Genomic DNA, 11,868 nt, shown 5'->3' with positions numbered 1-11,868 from the left:
TGCTCCTGGGACTGCGGTGAGCTCCAGTTTTTGACCTCTCAGTCGCGCTGGGTCCTGCTTTGGAAATTTGACCTGCCCCGAGGAAGCCAGTGCCCAGGGAGGGTTGGAGACAGGGCTGGTAACTGTTCCCTTTATGCAGATGGAGAGATTGAGTCCCAGAGGCTAGAACTGAATGAGAACCAAGGGAAAACAAACAGGTCGGTCCTAGAGGTAAGGGCCAACTAGGCTAGTGGCAGCCTAAGTAGGCTAATAGCGTCCTGTTTGGGGAGTGTAGGACCTGGAAGTGACGACCGGCCTCGACTTGCTGCACTGCGGTCGGGTGAACTGGAACCAAGGGAACCAAACTGGTCTTTGCATCAGAGCTTCTCTGATTCCAAGCCAAAGCTATCACTTATGTATTAGCCAAGTCTCAGTTTCCTCAAGTATGAAGTTGAAGCTTTAAAATAGAATACCGTGCCGTCAAAAGGAAATAATGCCAGTTCGTCCCGGAGGCTTTTAGTAACCATGCATTTATTCAGCCCTTTGCACCTGCTCTTCAACTGAGAAATGGGTTAGTTCCCACCCTGCGAAGGGGAACTATGGAAATTGACTTGAGACCACCGCGAAGTGCTCAGCATTCAGTCTGACACATAGTCAGTACTCAAGAAATGTAAGCTAGAAATAACTGTTTACACTTCAGTATTTTCTCCCTCTTCCCATCGGATGTCCTTACCACCCGAAACAAGGAGAGAACTCTCCTCTCCTCCCCACACCCAGCACGGTGCTCCTGGAGTTGGTCTTTTTGGTTTAGAGACTATACCAATAGGGTCGTCCCTCGGCGGTGTCCAGCCCTCCCAGCAGGCTGCTGCGCCCCAACCTGGACACATGAGAAGGTGCCGGCCGAAGTGGACAGGGGTGCAAGCAGGCGGTCTGGAAGGTGCGGGGGTGAGAAGAGTGCCCTTTGATCCTCTCGAGTGATCACAAGCCTCTCCGGCCACCTCCCTCTGTTCTTTCCCTCGTAACCTGACAGTGGAGTGGATTCTGTCCCGGCGTCCATCCAAGGGGCGCTTGCTCGGTGAGGACAAGTCTCTTGAGTCCCGAATCTCTGGCCTAGGGGGAGTGGGCGGGGCCTGCCGGGCCTGGGCTCAATTGCTCAAACTGGGGGCCTCAGGAAGGGGAAATCAGCAAGAAACAGCGAGAACTCCAGGATTCCAGTCGTGGGGATGGGTGTCTTTTGTTTTGTTTTCCAAACTACTGTCGCACCCAATTTGATGCTGTGTGAATCCGTGTTCATCCATTCACTCCCGGCCGAGCTCACTTCTGGGTACTGAGCGTTGAGCCGGGACTCTCACTGACTTGGTCTCTGCCCTTAGAGAATTACTAATCCAATGGATGATACAATCCTCGGGCAACCCCTGGCCGGCCATCGCCTCCTCTCGGGAAAGCTGCAGTGGACCATCTCCAAGTTCCCGAGCCCTAGCCGACTGCGAACAAGCTAGAGCGCAGCGGCCGAGCTCGGGCGCCCTCTGGTGACGATGTCTCTCATTTCCCCTTCTACCCCTCCCCCATGCCCCTGGGGTCCGAGTGGACCCAGTTTTGGGCCAGCCCCAGATCCCTGAGCAGACTGGTAAAGCTACAAGGTTCAGTCTTTATCGGGCGGCAGGGACTTAGGGACACATCGTGGAACCTAGAGCCCGGCGAGAGATGCACGGGTGGAGTTTTACCTGCAAGACTGGCCAAAGCCAATGTTAAAACCTCTTGCTTGTTTCCTTTTTGTCACAAAATCGATAGCTGCTCCCAGAGTTTAAGGGAGTCACTGGGAGGGATCCGCGTGGACTGGTGGGAAACCAGTGCCTTCTGCTTGGCCTGCTATCCCAGAACAGACATCAGTGTGGACAGACATCATTGACCCTTCACTTCCTCTGTTAATTCATTACAGTTCTTCCTGAGCACCTGTTATGTTCCAGACACGAATACGTGTTTGAAATATGTTAGTAAAGGAGGTACAGACAAACAAACGAAACAACCCAAACCCCTGTCCTCCTGGAGTTTACATCCTGGGAGGTGAGGGAAAGAAAACGGGCACTGCAGGTAAGTAACTAAGCACATTATCTTTAGAAAATCATCAAGTGATAGAACATCAATATGTGAAAAAGTGGACCAGAAGGAAGGGGAGTGAGTTAGAATTTTAAATAGGGAAGTCAAGGATCTGTAAAATGTCCACAGTTTATAAGTTGGCAAGCTATTTAAATTTAAAACTCTGTGCAAGTCAACACTCTGGGGACCAGGGACATCAGACTGTCTACCCCTTTAACCTGGGCTCTGTGCTCTGTCCCAGGGAAGCCTCCCAAATTCAAGGCAGCAGGGCACACCACCCTTTCTCTGTCCTTTGCTTATGACAGTATCTCTGCATAAAAGGCTCCACCTCCTTTCTCTGCCAGGAAACTCAGTTTCCTATCAAGGCCCAAAGCAATGCCACCTTCCCTGTGAGATCTCACGCACACTCAGCACTCAGAGCTGCAGCTCCTCAAGGACACCTCCATCAAGAGGAGTTCAAGGTTAGAAGGAGGCAGGGGTCTGGCTGTTGAGTTAACAGACAAATATATCTCCAAGGCTGTGGGCTCTGGACCCCTGGTGGGTCTAGAGCCTCCCTGTGGCTCTCTGCCCAGCCTGGGCTGTTCATACCTTCAGAATTCAGTGGCAGGTTTTTTTGGAGGAGGACCTTAGCACAGGGTTGAAGGTTGGCACCCAATCATTGTTTCCCAGTGTGAAACCATCAAGGTGACTTTAGGTAGTACTCTGAAAACATTATTTTAAAAACCATGGATTTATATATTTATTTTTTAAGGTGATAAGAAAAAAGTATAACTAGCACCTGAAAGTAGGCATTTCAGATATTGCTCAAGACATTTCATTTTAAAATATATGATTTAAGTTTTAAAACATAGATTTAAACTAACAAAGCAATCAATGGTATAGGTGGTTGGGGAAAGAGCAAAATATCAGTGATACAAAAAGATCTGAACTTTGAAAATAAATAAAGAACATTTTAAAATTACTTGATATGCCCACCCTTTTTAAAAACAAACTGTTTGGTCTTAAAGTGGTAAAACCAAATCATCCAAGGGAGATATGGCGTCTTCACTCTTGCCATCCAGACGAGGCCAGAAGGTGCTCACCCAGGAGTGCTCACTCAGGTTGGCAATCTATGAGATTCCAAACTCTGACCCTTGAGACCCATAGCCCTCCTGCTTCAGTCATGAGTCTCCTTTCACACAGTTCTGAGTGTGGGCCTGAGGGGCTCAGCCAGGGGATGACTGCATTGCTGCATCCCTCACCCCCACTCTTCCATCGTTGACATCTAGTATTGGGGTTTGCCAGGATGTGTCCCAGTCTGCGAACCAGCAGGCCAAGGAAGAAAGACAAAGCTTCAGAGCCTGTTGTCATCTGTGAAATGGGTATATTAGCCCTCCCGTTGGCTTTGGGATTTACTGGGTGTGAAAGAAAGCACTTGGCACAGAGAAGGCCCTCGGAAGATATTTACACAGGACTTCAGTTTGCTTTCTCTGAATTTGTCACATTTGGTTCTTACAAAGACGAAACCTGCAGAAGAAACCCTAATACCTCAGTTTTGTAGACAGGAGGCTAAAGTTCAGCGCAGTTCAAGGCCTTGGCCAACTGGCAGAGCAGAACAAAGACAAAGGCACAACTCTTTGGACCCATGTCTCTGGGTTCTGGAACATCAGCATATGCAGGGATGGAGGTCACTTTCATGACAGGTGTCTAGGGAAACCTCTTGTAGTCCTATACCCAAAGCCCACACTCAGAATCTGTCAGGCTGACTCTATTTTCCCTGACTGGATCCTAAATTGGCCTCAGGAGCCAGTTCCAGGAGCCCCAGTCCATCTGGGAGGGAAGGACCCAGGGAGGCTGAGGCAGGGCTCCTATATGGGGGGCTCATTCAGTGCTGGGTCCTGGTGGCTTTGGGATCCACATGCAAGCAGGGCTCACCCTAGGTGAAGGTGCACCTCCCACAAGACAGATCTCCTGTGGAAGGCCCTGGACCCGAAGACTCTCCCTCGATGAACACTCCTAAGGCAGGGGTGGTATTTTCCGGGACATCTTCGTGACCCCAGCCCACACACGCCAACACAACTCTGCCTGGACCCATTGCCTAAATCAGTGGAGTCAAGTCCAGATTTGCTCTGCTGATCCTAATGCTTCCCCTCTTCTTCCTGTGTCCAGGGGTAGCCTCTGGACAGACAGGGCTCAGCATCTGGAGCTCCATGAAGTTTCTGGGACTGGAGTAGACCCCAACCTCTACCATAAACCCCTGGATGATAGGAACTGTGAGCCCTGGGGGATAAACAGTGCTTACACAGGAGTTCCTCAGTGTCATATACCTTTATCCTCACATCTCCCTATGAGGCAGGTTCAGTGTCAACCTCCATTCCCAAGATTTGGGAACTAAGATCACATAGGTACTCTTTGGCAAAGTCAAGATTCAAATCAACTCTGCCTGGCTCTGGAGGGGCTGTTCTTGGTGAAGGATAGAAAGATGGGTTTGTCACATAAAATATAGGACACCCATTAAATTTGAATTTCAGATAAATATCTCTTTTTTTTTTTAGTATAAATATGTTCCAGATATTGAATGGGACATACTTACACTAAAAAAATTTATTCCTTGTTCATCTGATATTCAAGTTTAACTAGGTGTGCAGGATTTTTATTTGTTGAGTCTGGTAACCCGGCTCGAGAGTCTACACTCTTCTCAGTACCATGAAGCCTCTCTTGGTGGGCTCCCTGCCTGGGAATTGAGGACATGTGGGCAGAGGGTGGGAAGAGTATTGGGAAGGCAAGTTCTGAAATCATCCACTTTCTCAGTGAAGGGATTTCTTGAATTTTATTACAACAGAGTTTTATTATGCTGGAAAGTGGTGCATTAAAGCAATATGGGAAAGATCTTTTCTGTTTTCCTTTCTGCTGTGAATAGTTTAGTGACATGCTAACCCCAACCCCGACCTTCCAGAAATCATCCTGGTCGTGCCTCAGGCCTCTTCTCTCCAGCATCCCCAGTCCTCCTCTTCCTCTGGTCTGGGAAGATGTATGTGAAACCCAGTTATCGACACCCTTTCTGTGTTTCAGGTGGCCCGAGCTGTGTATGGGGGAGGGGGAGGAGCCATCATCCCAGGAATGAGCATCACATGGGCAGTATCCTATCTAGAGGGATTTGCAGATGAAGAAAGAGGTCAAGAGCTGCTGCGGTTCATGGAGGAGGAGCTGGGCCTGCTGCCCGAACAGCTGGTCCCCTAGTCAGAGAAGCCAGGATCCCAGACCCACCGGCCCTCCCTGTTCAGAGAAAGGACTTAAACATCTTTCTCCACCTGACATCCCCGTGGCCAGAGTCTGAAGTCTTTCTTCACAGATGTGCTGGACAAGACCGCACATGGAGGCTACCCAGAAGAGAGCCTTTCAAGGCTGAGTGCAAAGGCAGGCTGCACTGGCAGCCAGGTCCATGGGATATAAGTGGGAGATGGACTTGGGTGGGGAGACTTGCAAGCACCTCTAAGGTATGTAACACCCCTCCCACTGTTCAGAAACAGACTGAGGAGATTAAACAGATGTATCATTAAAAGATTTTTGTTGCTGTTTGGGAATAATTTATCAATTAAACTTTGTAAATTAGGGATGGCGGTGTTGTTTTTAAACAAGCCAGATCCAAGATCTTGACTGGGAATTGGGTCTCATCCATGACACCTCACTGACTTCCAGCTTCTAGCAGCCTTTCTCTTCTTAGGTTCCAGGAATGAACTTCCTATGTTTGCAGCCAAGTTGACTGATCCCTGGTGCACCCTTTGTCTCTGTGGTGTACCCAAGTTTTGCCTCAGGGCCCTAGGCTTGCCACCAAGAGGTGCTACACTTCCTTCGTAAGTCTGCAATCCAATCTTCCATCTATCCATCCATTCCTCCATACACCCACTCACCCACTCATCTGTTCAGAACATCCACCCACCAATACATCCACCCATTTCTCCCCTCATCCATCTATCCATCCATCCATTCATCTACTCAACCAGCCATCCACCCATCAATCCATCCTTCTGGCTCTTCCCTTCAACCACTCCCCACCAGTTCTCTCCAGGTACCACTCTAGCCCTGAGATGCCTTTTGCACCAAGAAAAGAAAGACGCACCTCCTGCTTTCTGGACCATGGGGGAAGGTGAATCAAGCATCAAAGGCCGGAAACCCAGAGGTCACCCAGTAAGCCCTCACCCTGATACAGATCAAAACCTTTGCTCTTTCCTCGCCAAAAGAGTAACCTCTGAAAGGCAGGGAGGGCTTCCTGGCTTCCCACCCAGGCAGGAGCTAAGGAGGGACAGCATCTAAGTACTCTTCACCCTTACTGCCTATCTCATGATTTTCTTCCATAAATTGCAAAAAAAAAAAAAAAGCAAAGAAACAAACCTTTATTTCTCTGTTTACTCCTTTGCATTTAATGAGCAGTTGTTAACATGACTGAAACCATCTGATGATTTTTGCCAAATGGAAAAATCTCCCTACAGGGGCAATAAAACAAATATTCAGGATAGAGAGAGGCAGTCATAAAAGGCATTACCCGGTTGTAAACAGAGGTGGGTGGTGGTGATGTATTACCCCTGCTTCGGCAGCTTTCAACAAAGTTCTGAGATTCCAGGAGGGGCTCTGACCCGAGGCAATATTTACTTCTGCGGCTTCTTCCGCAGGTCAGTGTGGGTATAATTCTGTCTACCATTTGACTGCAGTTGAGGTTTTGAGCAGGAAGCTCCAACCCCGAGCATTCATAACTCAGTAGATTCAGTCACCTCCGTCCAGAACACGCCAAGAAAAGCCCATTGTACTGTCCTGGCCAGGTGGGGTGAAGGTCTCTGCACACCCTGGATGGATGTGTGGAGCTGGATGGCTTTAGTTTGTACCTGGTCCCATAGCACCACTTGTCTGCTAAATTGAAAGCTGTATTTTGTCCCAGTGTGCTCAGAAGGCCCATGCTTTTCTGATGTTCCATCATGCAGAGATGGCCGTCTTAGCTGTGTAACAACTTCATGGTTTGGTAGAAAGAGCCCACTAGTCTTCGCACAGATAAAGTCTGAAGTCAAAGCAAAACTTAAACTTATGAGAACAGGAGTCCTACCGAAGGGTGCAAGCACCAAGCTGCCTTGTGAAGCTGCACTTAGCCTGTAGGTCTTATGTGGTGGCAACTGCAGTATAGCTGAGAGTCAGACAGATCCTGACGATTCCAGAGATGGTTCACACCGCCATCTAACAGCATCATGGCAGGGTAAGTATGCTTGTCCCCGACTTTAGGTGTAACCATTAATGCCCGGCGAGTAAAGGGACTTCCCACCACCTGCTGAGCTGGCAGTGCAGACCAGACTCTGCCCAGAGCTCCTGTGATGGCCCCCCGTGTTCCCATCATGCTCCAGTCTGGGTGTGGTGGTGCCCGGCCTTTGGTCACTTTGGACTTAGAAGATCAGTTTCACCCTGAGAAAAAGCCCCTTTCAGGGAGCACTGACTGGTGTGCAATGGAGTCTGAAGCCTCACAGTTAGGCTCTACCCTACAGCCAAGAGGATGTAACTTAATAAATCTAATAATAGCTGACCTCAAAGACCAGAATGAAGTCTTTGGTCTGTGTCTGACGCCTGCCATGGAGTCTCCAGAGCCGCAGAGGCCCAGGCTGGCTGGGAGCCCCAGTGTGGACCATGGGCTCCCCTGTTTCATACCCCCACTGACTCCTTCCCGGGGATCGCAAAGGGTACTGAAGAGGTGCCCCCTCACCCCTTCCCTCAGTTCAGTTAAGTTCAGTTCAGTCGCTCAGTCGTGTCCGACTCTTAGCGACCCCATGAATCACAGCACGCCAGGCCTCCCTGTCCATCACCAACTCCCGGAGTTCACTCAAACTCATGTCCATCGAGTCGGTGATGCCTTCCAGCCATCTCATTCTCTGTCGTCCCCGTCTCCTCCCACCCCCAATCGCTCCCAGCATCAGAGTCTTTTCCAGTGAGTCAACTCATCGCATGAGGTGGCCAAAGTATTGGAGTTTCAGTTTTAGCATCAGTCCTTCCAATGAACACCCAGGACTGATCTCCTTTAGAATGGACTGGTTGGATCTCCTTGCAGTCCAAGGGACTCTCAAGAGTCTTCTCCAGCACCACAGTTCAAAAGCATCAATTCTTCGGCGATCAGCTTTCTTCACAGTCCAACTCTCACATCCATACATGACCACGGGAAAAACCATAGCCTTGACTAGACGGACCTTGGTTGGCAAAGTAATGTCTCTGCTTTTTAATATGCTATCTAGGCTGGTCATAACTTTCCTTCCAAGGAGTAAGTGTCTTTTAATTTCATGGCTTCAATCAGCATCTGCAGTGATTTTGGAGCCCAAAAAAATAAAGTCTGACACTGTTTCCACTGTTTCCCCATCTATTTCCCTTGAAGTGATGGGACCAGATGCCATGATCTTCGTTTTCTGAATGTTGAGCTTCAAGCCAACCTTTTCACTCTCCTCTTTCACTTTCATCAAGAGGCCTTTGAGTTCCTCTTCACTCTCTGCCATATGGGTGGTATCATCTGCATATCTGAGGTTATTGATATTTCTCCCAGCAATCTTGATTCCAGCTTGTGCTTCTTCCAGCCCAGCATTCCTCATGATGTACTCTGCATATAAGTTAAATAAGCAGGGTGACAATATACAACCTAGACGTACTCCTTTTCCTATTTGGAACCAGTCTAGCAGATCTGAATTCCTCATGGCTAAGATCATGCCCAGGAACCAGCTTCTTAGGACAGAGCTGGGGCTGGAAGAGTGGGTGGGATCTGCTCTTCTCTTCCGGTGGAGCCAGAAGCTGGGAGAGTGGCGCGCTTCCATTCTGTATGTGCAGGGAGTGCCAGCACGTAATCGTATTTACATCTTCCCAGTTTACATCTCTTGTTTTATGAGGCAGTTCTCACATTCATTTATCTCTCCCACCAAACTAGGGGTTCTCATCCCCATTTTGCTAACAAAGAATGAATCCAGAATTTAAAGACTTGAGGGAGGTTGCTCAGGTGATGGGGTAGAGAGGCAGGGTCCCAGGGGTTGCCATGCCCTCAGTTGCAGCACCTTTAAGGATGATTGGGAAGTGCTGTCAGGCAGAAGCAACTCATGCAGGGGTGAAGGTGCACCTGCTTCAGCAGGTTTGACCTTAGCAAGATGTCAGGAAAACAACTCATTGCCTATAGTCACTACTGCAACCACAGTCCTAACAGGAGTCTTCTCAGGCAGGTATCTGCACAGGACTGCTCTCTGGGTCATCTCTGATAGCAAGAAAAACAGGTTTTAAGCTCCCACCCCTCACCCCTGCCCCCTTGCTGCTTTCATCCTGGTCCCTAAACATGCTTTTAAGTGGGAGCTTATTTTCTGCAAGCTCCAGCCCCTGGAATTTGGGCAATCATGGTTTCTGGGAGAACCAGCCAGCTGCAGCCCATTGATCTCTTTACCCAGGGCCAGCTCCCCATCAGCATTGGGGAAGGGGAGGGGGAGGTGGAAGGAGACAGAAGGAAGGTGGCAAAAGAGAGCTGTACTGAGGTCCCAGGAGAGAGGGCACTTCCCAGGAGTGGCATCTTGGTGGGAGGAAGAGGGTGCCCATATGGACCTGTCAATCATCCTCTCTGGAGCAAGCCTCCAGTTCCAGGATCCCAGGAAGTGCAGTGAGCGCAGGGCCAGGCTGGGGTGGACTGCCACCCACCTGTCCACCCTCCACCCTGAACAAGAGCAGGCATTTTCGACCCAGGCCACAGAATTAAGACCTGTGTTTTCCCTCCTCTCATTCAGGTGTGTCCAGCCCAGGTGTGTCCTTACCCCAGAGTACTTCTGGGACCAGGAGTTGGCCCGAGCTGAGAACAGCTGGATCGATTCTGAAAATGACCCTGGACTGGGGAGTGGGGGGGGGGACTTGTTTATTTTGGCAGAAATGCTTTGTGTGTGCAAAATTTGACCTCCATCTCCCCTCTCCAGGTTGCCAGATGGTAGATGTGTTTAGTTTGCAGATAAGATAAAGGCATAAACTGAACTGAATGGAGAAGCTTCTCTGTGGCCTGTTGCCCACTTCAGGCTCCCCTTAGTCTGTGCCCAATGAGGAAGGGCACCAGTAGGTGGCATGACCCAGTGTGTCCCAGGAAAGATCCTTAACCTCCCTAACCTGGCCCTGTCCACCTTCCCAGCCCCACCTGCAATGTCTGATGAAGGACCCTGTGAACTGCTCAGCCAAGGCTAAGTTCAACTCAGATCACAGTGGAGGAGGGAAGAGATGCACTCAACGCTGCAGGCAGCCGGAGTCTCCACCCAACACCCAGGCACCTTGGACAGAACCCATTTGGCTCAGGTAGCTGCAGACTGGGATGCTTTGTAGCTTAGCATGGGTGTGAGCCCCACACTTTCCGCCTCTGGCAGGTCGGCTCAAGGAGGGTGAGTTAATACTGAGAACGCTAGCCAGCAGCCACGAAGGCTCTGTGTTCCGGCCCAATAAGCCCCCTGCCTTCTGGGATCCATTTGGGGAAAGAATCTGGAAAGGCACCTCTACTCCTGTCCCTGGGCGCTCAACAGCCTCCTGGCCCATCTCCCCACTCTCTGCATGACCCTGAGTTGCTTTCCCTGAGTGACCAACAAACCGAGTACTCTCAGCAATACCACACCTCCAAGCCCCACAGTCACACCTGGGCGCGGGACTCAAACTCCTGGGCACCCAGAACTGCCCGCGGATATTCCTGGCTTCCAGTCTGTGCTGCAATGGTGAGGGCGACTCCTCCCCTGGGGTCCCCTGGACTCTTCTTCCTCCCTCCCTTTCGTAGGGGGATACTGGAGGGCCTGGTGGAGGCTGATTCCCAAGGGTATGGCTTTCAGGCAGAAGCTGAGTGAGCAACCCAAACTAGCCATAAGCCCTCTGTTGCCTGGAGGAGGAGTCCTTGGGGCTCACCAGGTGCCTACACGTTGTTACTCTTCACTCACTGCAGACGAGGAAACTGAGGCTCAGGGAGTTGGTCTCAAGTAAATGGGAAAGAAAGGATCTGAACTCATAGTCAACCACAACCCCCAGATTCCCCCTTCCTGTTTGATGCACACACCCTCTCGGGGTAGGAGGAAGCGGGTAGCTCATCAAGATGGGCCTGGGGTCTTGAGCTACAACAAGGAGGGGAGAGGGCAGAGGAGAAGCACATTGTGGGGGAAACTTGAAAAGCTGGATGAAGGAGGGGGTTTTTGAGCTAAGTGCTGGAGATTGAAAAAAATCTAAAAACTAAGGATGAAGCAGGTGGGAGGAGAGGGTTAGGGAAGCAAAAAAGTGGGTGAGGATTCTGGGGGCATGCAGAGGGCACCAGGGAGCATGAGGGGGGAGGGTGGTATCAGGTGTGTGAGAGGACATCACAGGGCAGGGCAGGTTGTGACCAGGTCACAAAGACCTCGAGCGCCTAACCAAATTTTCCCACTTTTCCCAGCCCGTGGGCACAAGTGGGCTTCATCTGCAGGAAAAGTCACTCTTCCGCCTTTCACTGGAGCCCCTGCTCCCAGAGCATATGACTGCAGCCAGTTATCTCATGTCCAGCCCACACAGCTATTTGAGAACAGGCTGACATTGGCCCTACTGCTGGGACTGGCTTAAAGCCGCAGGGGTTCCACTGAGTGAGCCCACCAGCTCCAGCTGCCGAGGTGAAGGCAGTGCTCCTCTCTGTGCTGGCTGCAGCAGCCCCTGTTTGTCCACTGCACCACACTCCACCCCACAGAGCTCCCATCAGCCCACAGTCCATCCTCAACCATCTCAGACCTCCTCAGGGGGCTTGACCAGGAGCCAGAATGCTCTCCTGTCCTGCCACCTACA

The sequence above is a fragment of the Moschus berezovskii genome, chromosome 12 (genome assembly GCF_049115385.1).
Source record: "Moschus berezovskii isolate FMDL1 chromosome 12, NW_MosBer_1.0, whole genome shotgun sequence".
Lineage (NCBI taxonomy): Eukaryota > Metazoa > Chordata > Mammalia > Artiodactyla > Moschidae > Moschus > Moschus berezovskii.
Note: the sequence above shows the minus strand (reverse complement) of the source record.